The sequence below is a fragment of the Carassius auratus genome, chromosome 50, assembly GCF_003368295.1.
Source record: "Carassius auratus strain Wakin chromosome 50, ASM336829v1, whole genome shotgun sequence".
Classification (NCBI taxonomy): domain Eukaryota; kingdom Metazoa; phylum Chordata; class Actinopteri; order Cypriniformes; family Cyprinidae; genus Carassius; species Carassius auratus.
Genome location: NC_039292.1, coordinates 2823254 through 2841934, shown reverse-complemented (window position 1 = coordinate 2841934; position 18681 = coordinate 2823254). Strand labels below are relative to the sequence as shown.

Genomic DNA, 18681 nt, shown 5'->3' with positions numbered 1-18681 from the left:
TTCGTACATATTTTACAAGGTGCTTATTCTTACGACCACATCGTACAAATTCATTACGATTTTTGCCAAATCGTATGTATTTTACGAGTTGCACAACTCGTATGTATTTGTACGAATGACCTACACCTAACCCAGCCCCTAAACATAACCGTCACTGGGGTTTAGACAAATCGTATAAATTTGTACGAATTGGTCGTGAGATAGCGTTGCAATATCAGTCATATTTAAAGACCAAGGAGAAGGTGTGTTTATGATCAAACCCGTTTAATATCTCTAAAAAGCCCTGCATGCTCTCAGGGAAATGCACTAAATTATAATGTCCTCTACAGAGGAAAATGCCTGTGCCTGGGTCCCAGGATGATATAGAAATAAATATACAATTATTAGTTATTTTTCGTAATTAGAAATGAAAAATGCCAGTACGTGGCAGTAAATGTCTGATGAGAACGTCATCGCGTGATTCATTCATTCATTCGATTCGTTCAAACCGTTGATTCATCCAGGAATGAATCAATGGCTCTCTTTGTGAACCTCTCTTGCAGGAGTTGCAGTATCCTCTGGAAGGGGGTGAGAAGTTGCCACCCCTCCGAAACCCGGACATCCTGGTGGGTGAGAATGACCTCACGGCCCTCAGTTACCTTCACGAGCCGGCCGTGCTTCACAACCTCAAAGTCCGATTTGTCGAGTCCAAAATCATCTACACATATTGCGGTAGGTCTTCTGTTTCATTAATGTGTACCTCCTTCGCTGATTTGATCACTTCACCATGATATTTATCATTTTAGGAATTATCCTGGTGGCAGTCAATCCATACAAAACTCTTCCTATCTATGGAGATGCGGTCATTCATGCTTACTCGGGTCAAAATATGGGCGACCTGGACCCTCATATATTTGCTGTTGCTGAAGAGGCCTACAAACAAATGGCCAGGTGAAGCATTATGTCTTAATTAAACTATCTCTATAAGTCTTGGTTGATTGAGAAAGACTTGGCACAAACATATCCCAAATTAACCAACTGTACAGGTTTAAAAAGCTTAGATCAAAACAAGACCCATTTTTTTTGTTCAAACTGCAGGAATGGCAAGAATCAGTCCATCATTGTGAGCGGTGAGTCCGGGGCTGGAAAGACCGTGTCTGCTCGCTATGCTATGAGGTACTTCGCTGTGGTTAGCAAATCTGGCAGCAAATCCGGGTGGAGGACAAGGTTTTGGCATCCAACCCAATCACCGAGGTAAAACAAACCATGGGATCAGATCATCATAAACATCCTTATCTGATATAGTTGGCAATATCTGATGTGTTTGCAGGCCATTGGAAATGCAAAAACAACCAGAAATGACAACAGCAGTCGATTTGGGAAGTACACTGAAATCAGCTTCGACAAAAGATACCAAATCATCGGAGCCAACATGAGGACAACCTCCTGGAAAAGTCAAGGGTGGTTTTTCAGGTGAGAGATGCTTTTCGCGGTTTGTAGACGTGACATAACAGAATAACTACATGATAAAGGTGCAAAACTCCTAATATTGATTTGTTCTCCTGCAGTCAGAGAATGAGAGAAATTATCACATCTTCTACCAAATGTGTGCATGTGCAAACCAGCCGGAGTTTAAAGCTTAAGACTGTGTGAGTGTTTCTTTACATGTTATATGACTTTGAATTTTATGGCATAGTAGTTGCTATTCATATAGTAGAGTTCAGGGAGTCTTATCTGTTTGTCTTGCAATATTAGGGAGCATACAGTACGGACACTAAAATAACTCCTGCTCATGACTCTGGACTGGTTGAAGTGTCATTAAGTTCATGTTTTCATTAGTGTCCGCAGACAAGTTTAATTACAACACGTGTGGGTGGTGAGACAGAGATCGACGGTGTGGACGACCGCGCTGACATGGCAGAAACACGCAGGACTTTCAGTCTACTAGGTGACTCAAGCGTCTGGTTTATTTTGATCATATATATGAACGAGCGCAAATCTTCTGCTGTTCTTTCAGCCGTGTTGATGCAGTGTTTTCTCTCCAGGTCTTAAGGACAGTTTTCAGGCTGACGTGTTTAAGGTGCTCGCTGCGATTCTGCATCTGGGCAACGTGGTAATCAAGGAGAACGGCTCTGAGAAATCGTCCATCGGTGTAAGAAATATGTTTTTATGTTGATAATTGACATCAGGCCGAATCAGGGTGTTTCATCAGAAGTTGATTCTGCTCTCTCTCCAGTCCAGAGACCCTCACTTGGCCATTTTCTGTGAGCTGATGGGCGTCAAAATGGACAACATGAGCCGTTGGCTGTGTCACAGACGGATAGTCCTGTCAGCAGAGACGGTGGTGAAACCGCAGCCCAAGGATCGTGCCATCAACGCCCGTGATGCCCTTGCCAAACACATCTACGCCCATCTTTTTGACTGGGTCATCCACAAGATCAACCAGGCTCTAATGATCCCTGGGAAACAACATTCTTTTATTGGGGTGTTGGATATTTATGGGTATGACAGCTTGAAATGTATATTTGCATGCAGGGCCTAAAAGTAACACTTGCCACCAAATCAAGTAAATTTGGCGGTGGTAAGTTAATGAGACCCTCTTACTCGCCAGTTAGACAGTCGCTTCTTAATATTAATCCTAAAAAAATGCCTCAGAACGTGATATGGTTTGATGCAAGTATAAAATTGCAAAGTCTGAATTAAAATGATATAAAAATGTAATCTGATGCACTGCTATTTGATCTTTACAAATGAGCCACTCGTGATAACGGTAATTTCCAGCCAAAATAAAAGCTCTATTGTTTCAACGTTTGAAAGCAAAGCAAAAAAACAACCATGACATTTTTTTTAGTTCTCAAATTTTGTTTTGTTTTAAATTAAATATTTTTACTTTATTCTTATTTTAATTATTATTAGTAATAGAAGTAGTACTAGTAGGAGTATATAAACTAAAACTTAGTTAGTAATGTAGCGATATTTCTATAGATGTGAAATTGCAATTAGATCTGTTTCCTCATTTTTTTCTGCATGTTTTTCAAGGAAATAATGGACACACTGTTTAATGGCTGGTAAAAAATACATATGACCCATAAATATTCTAAAGTACAAGCAGCAAAATGCTAGTTTTAGACCCTGTTTGCATGAGCCATAGCCTTTGAATTAAGGCCCTTTCACACCAAGAACGATAACTATAATGGTAAACATATATGGAAATCCCTTGAAATCCTTTCCAGAGTGAGTGTTTTCCCATCTGATGTACGATAAAAACATCAGCAGTCAATCAGAAACCATCTTGCTTTAAAGAGCACAAGAATTTAAAGTGGCAGATGACTAAACTGCACTATGCTTATAATAAACAGAACATTATTGCATACATTTGTGTGGAGGCTAACATTTTGGCTTTTTGTCTTCCTCTAGATTTGAGACCTTTGACGTGAACAGTTTCGAGCAGTTCTGCATCAACTACGCCAACGAGAAGCTGCAGCAGCAGTTCAACCTGGTGGGTTCATCTGTGTCACCTTTCCATGAATTAAACTTGATTTGTAGTGGAACTTATAAAAACATGTCTCTGATTATCATCCTATCAGCACGTGTTTAAACTGGAGCAGGAGGAGTACATGAAAGAGGATATTCCCTGGACGCTGATTGATTTCTATGACAATCAGCCCGTTATTGATCTCATCGAGGCTAAGATGGGCATTCTGGACCTTTTGGATGAGGAGTGTCTGGTGAGAATAACTCTGTGGATAAAATATTCAGTCTTAACCTGCTTTAAACCGTGAATGAACATGGTGTTTTATATTACAGTTGCAGCTTGTGATTTTGAACCAATGAGATTCAAATGTGGGCGGAGCTAGACAGAGCTCCACCCACAATTGAATCTCATTGGTTCAAAATTGCACACAACACTGCTAAATATGAAGCACCAGATGTTTTCTGATTGGCTAAGTTATTTTTTACTGTGTTAAGGACAGAAAATGTACCTGCTTAGGACACAAATAAATTGGTTTTAGGAGAAATTGCTGAGAAATTGTGAAATGTCTCCAGAGTTTCTACTTAATCTTCATTTAATCTCAATAAAAGGATCTAATTTGTGGGTTTTTTGTAATTTTTTGTTTAGTTTTTTCACTCCTAATTGTCTCATTTTATAATAACTTTTTTAAAGTATTTTTTTAAGTTGAAATACTAAATTTCTAAAACAAAATGTAGAAAAATGTACAAAATATGAAATAAAAATAAATAAATAATTAACAAAAAAAAGTAAAAAAAAAAAAAAAAAAAAAAATTAATTACAAAAGCACATAACAAAATTACTAAAGCTTTAAACTTAAAAAAGTTTATAATTTTATGAAACCTGTCAAGAACATGTCCAGGTAATATTTTGCTTCAAAATCAAAAGGAAGAAATAAGATATTAAACTTTGCTTAAAGAAATCCATATTTAGGGATAATTATGAATATTGTTTGCACTTACTAAATAGTTTTTGGTCTCCCACAGTTCCTGCAGGGCACTGATAAAAACTGGCTGCAAAAGCTGTACAACTTTCTAGGCTCAAGGCCGCTGTTTGAGAAACCCCGAATGTCTAATGACTCTTTTGTGATCCAGCATTTTGCTGATAAGGTGAGAGACTATGACATCTCTATACAGTCTTAAAAACTGAAAAGAAGTTGCATAAACAACTAAACTTTTTTTTCAGGTAGAATACCAGTGTAAAGGGTTTTTGGAGAAGAACAGAGACACTCTGTATGAAGAGCTGGTGGACATCATGCGCACTAGTCAGGTATCAATCTAATAGCTCCCTTAATGAGGTTTAATGCCATTATAAAGTTGTTCATCTAATTTCTGTGTTGTTTTCAGAATGCTCTCTTGGCAGATTTTTTTAAAGAGGAGGAAACAAATTCTAGCCATAAAAATATCAAGGTGTCACCAGCACAACCCAGAGTCAAAGCTTCGAACAAGCAGCTGAGGACCACTGTAGGAGACAAGGTACAAAAACCACAGACAATATTAGCGACTGCTTGGCTGATGAACTCATTTTGAAAGATTATACGTGTTATCTAGTTTCGAAGTTCCTTGTACCTGTTAATGGAGACGCTGAATGCTACAACACCTCATTATGTGCGCTGCATTAAACCCAATGAGGAGAAACTGGCTTTTGAGTAAGTCACGCAAAGCCCAAATGATTTTATTAGTGTTTTTTTTGTAAGCAGTGCATTTATTAGTGTGTGTGTTTGCTCAGGTACGACTCAAAGCGTGTGGTGCAGCAGCTGAGAGCGTGTGGTGTGCTGGAGACCATCCGTATCAGTGCCCAGAGTTACCCGTCCAGGTGATCGAAGCTCTCCGTGCATCACTATCTGCCCTTTTAACTTCATTTTGAACAATTCTGTAAAGGCAGTGACTTTCCTATAGACGCAGAACACAGGAGTATAAAGGAAAGCATATCTATAGGGAAATATCTGTGAAGGATTTTAGTGCATCTGTTAACTAGAACTAAAATTAGTGCAATTTAGTTTAAATAAACCTGAAAAAAAACAATAATAATAATAATAAAAAAAAAGTTTTTTCGGAACCTTATGAAATTCTTAAATGTTGCCCTGGTTAAATTACTAGAACTGAAAAATTTAATAAATTAAAGCTAAATAGAAATATAAGAAAATAAATATTAAAATGACAAAATAGGTCATATTTTACTTCAAAATTATAAGATATTATATTTTGCTTAAAGAAAATCCTATATTTAGGATAATTAAGAAACCTTATAATTAGGATGATTATGATTATTTTTGCTTTGTGAGGTTTTCTATTTAATTATTTTTATTTAATGCATTTATTTAAAATTTCGTAAAACACTATAATGTTAAAAAAAATCATCACTGGAAATATGTAATATTTATTACATAAATATATTACTATTTATGTAATATTAAAAAAATAATAATAATTGTATCATCTAAATCATTTGAAAATGTGTTCAATTATAATCAAGAAAATAATGCTACAGTGTCAGTATTTTTTTCTGTTTATTTTTCTTATCTCTATCTTATGTTTTAAATATATATTTATATTTTTGTATCTACTTTTTTTCACCTAGACACAATTTTGTGATAATCTTTTAATTATTATTTTTTTAATTGTGGAAAATTCAACAAAACTCATTTGAAAATGTGTTTAAATATATCAAGATAAATATATAAATAAACAAAATAATGCTACAGTGTCATAATATATATATATATATATATATATATTTATATACATATATATATTTATCTCTATCTTATGTTTTAAATATTTATATATATTTTTTTCTACTTTTTTCACCTAGACACAGTTTTGTGATAATCTTTTAATTATTATTTTTTTAATTGTGGAAAATTCAACAAAACTCAAGAAAAACTGGAGTAATCATTTAAATCATCTGAAAATGTGTTCAAATATATCAAGAAAATAATGCAACAGTGTCATAAAATATATATATTTTTATCTCTATCCTATGTTTTAAATATTTATTTATTTTTTAATCTACTTTTTTTTCACCTAGACACAATTTTGTGAGAATTTGTAAAAAATTATTTTTATTTTTATTGTGGAAAATTCAACAAAACTCTCAAGAGAAACTGGAGTAATCAAATCACATCAGAAAATCCAACCAACCCAGGTTTCCTTCTCATCACTAATTCGTACAGTTCTCATCTCCACAGATGGACGTACATAGAGTTTTACAGCCGTTACAGTATATTGATGAGCCAGGCGGAGCTGAAGCTGGGAGAGAAGAAGCAGACGTGCAAGACGGTTCTGCAGAGACTCATTCCTGTAAGACAAGCACACTGTGCTTCATCTGACAGCTCGTGTTCTTCAGCCATGCTCCGAATAAACCCATCTCTGCTCCATTACAGGATTCCAACCAGTACAAGTTCGGTCGGAGTAAGATCTTCTTCCGGGCGGGACAGGTGGCGTACCTGGAGAAGCTGCGTTTGGATCATCTTCGAGCGGCTTGCGTGACCATCCAGAAGCACGTGAGGGGCTGGAGGCAGAGACGCAGGTTCCTGCACATGAGACAAGCGGCCATCACTATCCAACAGTACGTGCGTGGAAAGAAACAGATCAGGTGAGGGTTTCCAGAGCGCTACCAATCCAAAACTCCAAAATACAGTAACAGTGTTAAACATAATTGCAGTTTTAGTTCAAGTGTAATGCAATGCTCTTCAGTGTCGCATGATCCTTCAATATTCATTCTAATATGCCGTTTTAAGAAATATTTCTGATTTATTATTAATGCTGAGAACAGTTATGCTGCTTCATATTTTTGTGGAATCCATGATGCATTTTTTTTAGGATTCTTTGATGAATTCAAAAGAACAGCATTTATTTAAATAGAAATGGTTAGTAACATGCATTGCTTTATTGTCACTTTTTGATCTTTTTAATGCACTTTTGAGCAATCATGTACACAGATGCACCATAGAAGCAGTCCATAAAACATATATTGAATTTTAAACTGTTATTACCTCATTTATAATTTTAAGTAATATTTTAAATTATTTTAAAACTTAACATTTTCATTTTTCTATTTTTGTTCAGGTTTTTAGTAATTTTGTTGTGTGTTTTTGCCATTTTTAATGCCGTTTTTAAATGCATTTTGATTTATTTAAGTTTTAGTTATTTTAGTTGATCAGGTGGTTTCACTAAGTGTAACCTTTGCAACTAAAAAAAAAAAAAAAATTTTATTTTTTATTCCATTTCAATTAAAGTTTCTTTTAATTCATATTACAATAACCCTGACCGTTCAGGATGCATCAAGTCAAGTTTGTCACTTTAGTCATTAAATTGTAATGTAGACACATGCAATTTCTGTAAAGCAGTGTGTATTGTGAAAAACGCTATACAAATAAATTAGAATTGCATTGAATTTTAAAATGCACTAATACACAACAATTGGCTGATGTGATGCAACCACAGATGTCAATCTGTTGAATGTTTACATAGACAATTGCAATGCAATGCATGAACTCGTCTTGTGTTTTCACCATGGTGTTGCAGACGCTGTATAACAGCTGTGGCGCTGAAGCAGGCCTGGGCCACTGTGGTGATCCAGAGACACTGTCGTGGGTATCTGGTCCGGAGGGTTTATCAGCTGGTCCTGAGGGCAGCTGTCATTATCCAGGCCTACACCAGAGGATGGACGGCCCGCAAGCGCTACAGAAAGGCAGAGACTCAGCGTTTGTCATTTTGCGTGAAGTGTTTCATGAAGGTCACTCATTTGATTGTGAGTGTTTGTGTGTTATTTCAGATGGTGGCGGCACACAAGGCCGTGGTTCTGCAGAAATACGCTCGAGCTTGGCTGGCGCGCCGGCGCTTTCAAACCATGCGACGTCTGGTCATCAACGTGCAGCTCTCGTACCGAGTCCAGCAGCTGCGCAAGAAAATAGAAGAGCAGGTACGATCAGACAACAGAGAGGGAAAGGTTCCTTTGTCTTGCACTTTGTCTCAAATGTTTCTCTCTAAAACTCCAAAAACTTTAATTGCATCAAACCATGTTAACGCCGTTAAACTGAAATTATTTATTGCACATAAATTGCACATTGCACATTTATTTTAGAGAGCTATAAAATAAATGTTGGTTGGATGAGAAATGTTTGAGTTAATATAGAGATCTCTCACTTTTGATCGCAGACTTTGATAGTATTGAGATCTCTTTTAAAACTCTAGAGGAGACTTTTGAGATCGCTGGGCTCTATTCGGTGTCCATTTAAACTTATTGCTGCTTGTTAGAAAAAACAAATCGATTTTAAAGAGATTGTTGTTGAATATTTAATGCATGTAACTTATTTCAAAGTCACTTCAAGAGCATGTAGCCCGACTGCTAAAGCATCTCATAGGTTTGATTTCCAAATAAACGCATACAGATGATTGTTAAAATAGAATAGAAATATTTGATTAAAACATTAAAACTTTTACACGAGAACCCTAGAAATGTTGCCTAGGAAATTAACTGAAATAATAAGTTGAAGCATTAAAATTATTTAAAAAAATAAATAAATAAATGAATAAAATAAAAATACTAATAGCAACCCCAAAAAATAATACAAATGACGAGGTGCAAGGTGCAAATTTACTAAAACACACAAAACAAAAATTAAAATATTAAAATAAAGGCTAATCCAAAATATTAATAAATAATAAAAGTCACACTGCTGATAAAAGCGTATACTTTGAAAGCACAGTAAATCACTTTTAAATAAAAACAACTGCCACATGCTTGAATTTAAATGTCAAGTATTTAAAAACTTACAATAAAGACAATTAAGACCCGCTAAATAAATAATTTTCTGCAGTGGCTCTGCAAATACTAAACCTTTCTTTCACTTCTTCTAGAATAAAGAGAACCGAGGCCTTATGGAGAGACTCACCAGTTTGTCTAATGCTCGTGCTCAAGGACTAGAAAAGATCCAGGCCCTGGAGGCGGAGCTTGGAAAGCTAACCAATGAGATGGCAGCTTTAGAAGAGAGGGCGAGAACTAAGTCAGAAGAGGCCAATCAGGTGAAGATACTAGATGTGTTCGACCTCATGCAGCGCTTATTGTTTATTCTGACACCTTCAGTTGCACTAATGCTCTCAAATCTGTGTTTTTATAACACTTAAAGTCATACACTGGGTCATGTTGATCAAAAAACACTGATATAAGTATATAATGACCCACTTTATTGGTTTATGAGAGTGTTCACTTTGTTCTCTCTTCCAAGACAATCGCTCTGCTTCAGAATGACAAAGAGAAACTTATTGAGGCGAGTAAGGCTTTGGAGCAGAAACTGAAAGAGACGAGCCTGAAGATGCAAGGTGACGAGTGAACTGGCTTTAAAACACTGCTCATGAAGAGTGTGCGACTGTAACTCATGAAACATTTGTTTTCCAGATCAATTTGAGGATGTAAAGAGAAAACTGATGGAGGATTTAGAAAGAGAGGAGAGACTCAGAAAGTAAGAGTGTTTTCTGAAAGAATAGTTCACCCACAAACCCTTTACTCACTCTCATATCTTTCCAAACATGAGTTAATTTCCTCCGTGGAACTCATGATAATGTATCCAAACCGCTCATATTATTGCAAGTGGATGGTGACCATGTCAAGCACATAAAAGTAGTCAACAAGTGGGTGTCAGAAGTTGATTTGTGAGAAACAGACCTGACTTTTAAATAGTTTGCATGGAAAATAATAGATTTTTAGGCTATACGTCAGAGCTTTGTCTTGTGTTAAATCGGTTCTCTGTTGTGTCAGGGTGGCGGAGCACAACAGTGAGCTCCAGAAGGAAGATTGGGATAAAGAGATGGTAGCACTGAAAGAGGAAAGCCGTAGACTGAGAGAGGAGCGAATCAGGCTCCAGACGCAGGTGGAGGAGGACGAGAAGGTCAATGCAGAACTACAGGAACAAGTGCTGCAGCTCACCAAACACGTCAAGGTGCATCACACCGCTCACTCTTCCTTCTCTTGCTTCTTACATTTTTCCCAAGTTTAAGAACAAGTACATAATGCAGTTTAATTCTTGCAAGACATAGCCTAACATGAAGTATGACCATGCAAAAATAATAAATAAATAAATATGCATGAATATATAAATAAAAAAGAAATAATTAACAAGTTTCCGAATAATCCATTAAATCAATCAATGCAGAAAAATCAATGCATTATTAATCAAATGGTTGGGGAAATGCAATAATGTTAAAATAAATGCAAAATTCAAAGTTAATTTTAAATTATGTATTTTCATTTTCATTTAGATATCTTAATTTGAAAAAATCATATCATTTTTAATCTCCTAATATTTTTTCAGTTTGTAGTAATTCTCCCATTTGTTTATTTATTTACGTATTCCTTTAAATATTTATGTCCTTGTACATTTTGATTATTTGATTATTTGTATACACACATGCTTTATATATATATATATATAATTTTTTTGTTTTTTTTTGAAAATGTGGATTTGTTTGTTTGTTTGTGTATGCACTTATTTAGCATTTTTGCATTTTGTCCTTCGGATCCTAAAACCCAGACTAAAAAAGCTACAACTTTTGCCAACTCTGAAGCACTTGTTAGCACTTCTGCAAATTAAAGAGATGTTTACTATTTATTTCTTAATTTATTTTCAATTTGAAGGTCATCCCAGATTTACGCAAAGAAATCAACAGCCTGCAGATGCAGCGAGCTGAAGCTGATAAAACCCTGAGAGCTCAGAATCTACAAGCCAGAGGTACACAACACACTCCGTGGACCGTCTTTACATGATGTTTCAATGACTCGACTAAAGCCTCTCTACCCTTTATAATGCCCTCAGCTAAGATGAGTTCGATCACCAGACAGCTGCTCGGCGAAGCCAAAGAGGAAATTCTCATCCAGAGGTGTGTGAAAATATTGGGATTGCTGATTGTTATTGGGCACACTCTTGATCTGCTTTAATCGAATTGTCTCTTTAACTCCAGACTTAATGAAGAAGCTTTAGATAATGATGATGGAGCTGATCTTCTCGCTGCTTTTGAAGCCATGGAGAAAGCTGCTAAGTATAACCTCTAAAGTTTTTGTCATTTAATCCGTAGTGTTTGTTTTTCCATCAAATTGTCTGTCCTTCTATCTCAGGGTGATGGAAACTCAGCAGCGGGAGCAAAAGGAGACTTATAAGAGTCAGCTGGAAGCTCTGGTGTTCAAAAACGAACATTTAAACAAAGAGAACGAGCAACTTCAAGCTCTGTTTCAAGAGAAGAGCAACGTCAACCAAAGCATCGGACAGGAAGTGGCCCGTCTGTCTGCCGAGAACATGGTAGCGCTTGTGTTTCTGTACAGTAGACCAGATGTTTGTTTGCGTAGTGTGACGTCTGCTGGCGATGATGGTGACTTCCTGTGTGCAGGTGATTCCAGAACTGAAGCAGCAGGTGTCCGAACTGAACCGCCACAAACAAGAGCTCGAAACCCAGTTACAAGATCAGAGCGCGGAGATGAACGGTGAGACAAACACATCTGAATACAACTACATGCTAATTATCCTCAGCAGATATGGGCAACAGGATGTGATGTCACACTCAAGGGCTTCTGTTTGAAATACGCTTTTGGAATCATGAACATTTTTGAATGTTTCTGAAAGAAGTCTGTTATATGTTCACTAAGGCTGCATTTATTTGAATTTGAATTTATGTTGTGAGATATTATTACCTTTTAAAATAAAAGTCCCCTATTTAAATATATATTATTATATGTGTTTTATTTATGTGGTAGCAAAGCTGAATTATTTGAAGTAGAAATCTATCTTTTTTGTCACTTTTGATGATTTTAATGCGTCTTTACAGAATAAAATAATTTATTATTTTTTTTAGTCTCACCTACTCCAAACTATCGGAAGTATATCATGTTTTTTTTTTTTTTTTTTTTTTTTTTACAAAAATGTAAAGCAGCACTGTTTTCAACATTTGAATGCAGCTATGCATCACTGGAATTAATGATTTTAATTAAAAACTGTAATAATATTTCACGATATCACTGTTTTTACTTTGTTTTGATCAAATAAATGGAGTCTTGGTGAGCCAAAGAGACTTAAAAAAAAATATTCAAACTTAAGCAGTGTATATGAATAAATAATGTTAAATTCTTAAGGTTGAACCAATTATGATAACGTTTGAACTTCCTGAATTGTATGTTGCAGCAAAAATAAAGGGGTTGTCAAACGAGCTTCAGCTCACTGTTGACGAGGAGCGATCGCAGCGCAGGTGAGCTGTTTATTACCCTCAGACTGTATTTACACTACAGACTGTGGCACCAGGCTGAAGGAGCAGGTGTTGTGCATCTGTTCACAGGCACCTCGAGGAGACGATCACAGAGAGCGAGAGGAGAAGAGAAGAGATGGAGAGACAGGTGGCTGACCTCCAGGAGGAGAACCAGCAGCTGCAGAAAGCCCAGCTCTCAGAGAGCGAAGCCAAGAACAAACTCAGACAGGAGACATCACGTCTCACAGCTGAGAATATGGTGTGTGTGTGTGTGTGTGTGTGTGTGAAAGGGCTCGCTCATGATTACATTTGCATTCATATGGATTCATTTATACAAAGCAACTTAGTCATAAAGAAAAACGACATGCATAATAAACATATGCACACCTCAAAGCATGCATAATGCAAAATAAAACATAAATTAAAAGTAAATGCAAAATTGAAAGCTGAATTTTTAATAAATAATATATTGTTTATTAAATATATTTTAGTGTATATTAATTATTTCATAAAAGCTTATTTCTTACATGTAGCATGCTTAATTTTATGTTTTATAATATATTTAGACTTAAAATGTATAAGTCGTTATTTAGAATATACTTGCAAAATACTTTATTTATATTATTTATGCATGAATATGCAGTTTAATTAATTTATTAAAAACTTTGACTGTTAGTTGTCCTCATGAATATTAATATTATTTTCCTTAATGTTATATATTTATAATATACTTAGTACATACATATATATATATATTAAAAACTTATTTCAAAAGTATTTTGTTTAATTTAGATTTATTAATTAATTCATTTACTTGTTCATTTTAAAACTAGACTGTTAGTGGCACCAGAATCAGTGTCCTCCTGATCCAAAAAGTCAATATGTTAATATTAATCTAATTTTTACCATAACTCTCTTCTGGTTCCAGGACTTTGAGGAGCAGCTGGACATGAAGGACAGACTGATAAAACGACTCCAAGACCAAATCAAAGCTCTTCAGACACATGCGACTGGTACAACTCTTTTCATTCGTCCGATTTTATGTTTAGCCAATCCGGTCTCATCCTCTCCATGTTTTCTATCCTCATCAGCCAATCAGAAAGCAGCACCGGCTGTGCCCAAAGAGTACTTGGGCATGTTGGAGTACAAGAAAGAGGATGAAAGCAGGCTGATCCGGACACTTATACTGGGTAAATCCAGCACTTAAAGCATGTGTACATGTGCAGAAATAACTCATCTACTCACTGGTGTGTACTGTGCAGAGCTGAAACCTCGCGGTGTGAGTGTGCTGATGATCCCTGGTCTGGCTGCACATCTCCTCTTCATGTGTGTGAGACACGCCGATTACCTCAATGACGGAAACAAACTCAAGTCCCTCATGAACGCCATCATCTCAGCTATCAAAGAGGTGATCACGGTAAGACGCTGTGCTCTGAATGTGTACCGTGCTTCAGAGAAAAGCCTCAGTTATATTCTGCAATAAGTAAAGATTCTGGTTTTATTCTGGATGTTTTTGACAGATGTGGATTTTATATGATTTGATTGTGGTTTTAATTAGGGTTATTCTCTGCTTTTAAAGCAGATGCGTTTTGTGTGGGTGATTTCTCATTATTGCAATGCAAAATTTGTTTAATAAAATCAAAATAGAATAAAAAATATTAAATATTTGTATTAATATAATATAGAAATATAACATGAAGAAATATATATATATATATTTATATGTCATCATAGTTTTTGTTGTACTGATTTTAATGCTGATTATAAACAGTACAACAAATACTATGATGCAATTAAAAACAAAAACTATGATTATATGATATTGTAAACATGGTAATGTTTACTTTATTATAGTATTGCCTTTAATGCTGATTTAAATATACATATATATTAATAATACAGCAGTGCAATAAATATTAAAATAATAATAAATACAGTAATAAAATATAATTTCACTGCAAAAATAGAATAAGTGTAAACATACTTAATTTGCTTTAAGCTAAATATAATGTTCTTTTGACTATAAATGAAATAAATATGGTATGATATGATAGCTAAAAATTGATAGCCTGAATGCACTGTAAGTCGCTTTGGATAAATGCATACATTTAATTTAATTTAATTTAAATATGAATTAATTCTGTCACACGTTGTATTATGTCCTAAATTCAAGGAAACTAATGCAGTTCTTAAACTAACATGATAATTCAAAACCTGCTACTTGCATATTCTGCCTCTTTCAAACACACGATCAGAATACATCCAACCTGCAGAATCCTCAGAGATGTGATTAAAACACGCTGTACGTCACTTTATGATGATGATTATATGCTGTCTATGATTTCAGAGTCACCAGGAGAGTTTTGAAGTTCTGTCCTTCTGGCTCTCGAACACATATCACTTCCTCAACTGTCTCAAACAGTACAGCGGAGACGAGGTGAAGTCTCTCTACTCTAACGCTTATTAACTTGTATCATTCCTGAAACCAACCACTGAGCTCCTTTCTATCCCGTCCGTCACCAGGAGTTCATGAAGCACAACACTCCTCGCCAGAACAAGAACTGCCTGAGGAACTTCGACCTGTCAGAGCACCGGCAGATTCTCAGCGACCTCGCCATCAACATCTACCATCAGTTCATCAGCGTGATGGAGGACGCGCTCTTCCCCATGATCAGTACGAATGCATTGGCGTTTCATTTCATGCATTTTCCTTTGTTCCGTCTCGTTAACCAATCCGCTCTCTCCGTTCAGTCCCTGGGATGTTGGAGCACGAGAGTCTTCAGGGTATCTCCAGCATGAAGCCCACAGGTTTCCGTAAGCGCTCGAACAGCGTGTACGAGGACGGCGGGGACCACAGCGGGTCGGAGCCGTTCAGTGTGACAGACATCCTTCAGCAGCTCGATGCGTTTCACACCAGCATGACGCAGCATGGCATGGAGCCGCAGCTGCAGGGTCAGGTCATTAGACAGCTGTTCTTCCTCATCGGAGCCACTTCAATCAACAGCATTCTGCTCCGCAAGGACTTGTGCTCCTGCCGCAAGGGCATGCAGATCAGGTGCCTACATCTGTTTCATCCTTACTACACAATGCACAGCATATATACACTACTGATCTGTTCAGCAAGGATGCACTGAGTTGATCAGAAGTCATGGTTTTGTTTTATAGTACTATAAATGTGACCACAAAACCAGTCGATTTTTCAAAATTGAGGTGTATACATCATGAATAAATCATCTTTGCATCTTGTTATGATCGGACAATATTTTGGCTGAGATGCAACTATTTGAAAATCAGGAATCTGAGGGTGCAAAACAATCTAAATAGTGAGAAAATCATCTTTAAAGTTGTCCAAATGAATTCTTAAGCAATGCATATTACGATGTTTTGATATATTTACGGTAGGAAATTTACAAAATATCTTCACGGAACATGATCTTTACTTAATGTTTGAAAAATAAATTTTGACCCGTACAATGTATTTTGGCTATTGTTACAAATATACCCCAGAGACTTAACACTGGTTTTGTGCTTCAGGGTCACATAATGTCTTTGCTGTTTAAAAGGGGATGTCTAATGCTATTTCATGCATTATGATTAATTTACATTGCTAAAGAGTTGTATCCAGTTGTAAAAATGTCCAAAGTCTCAAAAAACGTTCCGGAAAGTTTCAAAATAAATTTACATGAATACAGAACATGCGCATAGTTCTGTCACTCATTGTATTATGTCCTAAATTCGAGCAAACTAATTTAATTAATAAACTACCATGATAATTCTAAACCAGAAACTTGCATAATCCGCCTCTTTCAAACACACGATCATGCACTATTCACACCGTGGAGATGCTCATTTGTTTTCAGTTCATACTTCACTTAAATGGAAAGTAAATTGTGCATTGCATCATTGTGGGATATGTGAAGTGTGCTCTGGAATAGTGCACAAAGGTGATTCTGTGCACATACAAATGGATGTAAACATAATGCTTACCGCACAGATGGTAGTATGTCTTTCTGTTTTAGTGAAGCGTCTTTCTCTTTCAGGTGTAACATCAGTTATCTGGAGGAGTGGCTGCGAGAGAAGGATCTGCAGAGCAGCTGTGCCATGGAAACACTGGGACCGCTCTCTCAGGTCGCCTGGATTCTTCAAGTCAACAAGACCACAGATGAAGACGCAGCCGAGATCAAGCAGAGATGCTCCGAGCTCTCTCCTGTGCAGGTGCTTTGCCTTTCATTCATTTATATGAAGGCTATATCGGCCGTAGAATGTCAGTTTTTAATTTATCATTTATAAAATCTGACTGTTTTCTGGTTTTGTAGATTGTGAAAATCCTTAACTCCTACACACCCATTGATGATTTTGAAAAGCGTGTCACTCCGTCGTTTGTCCGCAAAGTGCAGGTAGGTTCATTTATTTTTTTAAGCACAGTCTCTACTGTTCAAAAGTTTGGGGTTGGTACCATTTTATTGTTTATAAAAGAAGTCTCCTCACCAACAGTAATATTGTGAAATATTTTTTTCAATTTAAAATAACTGTTTTCAATGTGAATATATTGTAAAATGTAATTTATTCCTGTGATGCACAGCTGAATTTTATTAGCATCATTCCTCCAGTCTTCAGTGTCACGTGATCTTCAGAAATCAGTATATTATGATGATTTGCTGCTCAAGAAATATTTAGTGTTATTATCATTGTAGAAAACAGTTGTGCTCGTTCATATTTTTGTGGAAACAATGATGCTTTGTCTTTTTTTTAGGATACTTTGATGAAAAGAAAGTTCAAAAGAACAGTATTTATTTGAAACAGAAATCTTTTGTGACATTATAAAGGTCTTTACTGTCACTTTAATGCATCCTTGCTGAATAAAAGCATTAACTTGCATACAAAAAATCATACTTAACCCCAGACTTTTGAATGGTAATAGAAATGAACAGAATGGAGCATCGTCTGATTGGCCCTTGTTTGGTCTCTGTGTTAACAGGCGTTGCTTCAGGAGCGCGAGGGGTCGTCTCAGCTGATGATGGATTCACAGTATCGTTTCCAGGTCACCTTTCCCTTCTGCTCCTCACCACAAGCACTAGAGCTCCTACAGGTGCCCAGCAACCTCCGCCTGGGCTTCGTCACTCGCATTTGACCTTTAACCTCTGACCTTGGTTATATCAGGACGGGTGCTTAACGTCATCGTGCATCTGTGTTGACATGAATGCATCATGTGAACACCGCACAGTAGCTGATTTGCTAATATTAACTCATTAATGCTCTTGTATGTTTTGATTTATTTGTAAAGATTTTAATCATGTTCTCTAAATGTGTATTTTGAATGAATACTGTTAAGATTGTAACTCTTTTAGAACAGCTTTTTTATGAGACCAACTATGAACAGACTCTGTAAAATACATTTAAAGACCCAAACCAACATCAAATGCTCAGCTTCATTTTGTAAATCCTAAATAATTGTCACAAATAGCTCTTCGTTTGACTTTTTGTATAAATCAATAAACACAACTACCAAATAATTCCTTCTCTCTTCACTCTTAGCACTCTTGGTTCTCAAATGCAATGTTTATTATGGTTAATGCTCTGGTGACTAGAGATGGAAAACCCTGGAACTAATCTTTCAACCAGTAATCTCAGTCTCACTGAGTGCAAGCATGCATTATACTTCATACAAAAATACAAAACAATAAATTGAAAGAAAAATTAAGCATATTTTCAGGACCATTTTTGATACACTTTTTTCATGTTTTCATTGTTTATTGTTATTTCTAAAGTTAAAATGATTCTTCTTGCAGTTTTTGATAGTATTTTGGCTCATCCTTCCCGATTTTCAATTCTGCAATGTTTTACTTTCATATAATATTATAGCATTAATATACTGGATAAGGTTAGTTTATTATACGGTTATATTTTCATTTAATTTTTGTTTTAGCAATTTTATTTTTGTGTATTTTTTAAACTATG

At 35.9% G+C, this 18681-nt stretch overlaps 1 pseudogene; it reads left to right on the top strand.

The window, feature by feature from the left end:
• Positions 1 to 413: 413 nt before the first annotated feature.
• LOC113066377 (unconventional myosin-Vc-like) lies at positions 414 to 18083 on the top strand (annotated as a pseudogene).
• Positions 18084 to 18681: the final 598 nt, after the last annotated feature.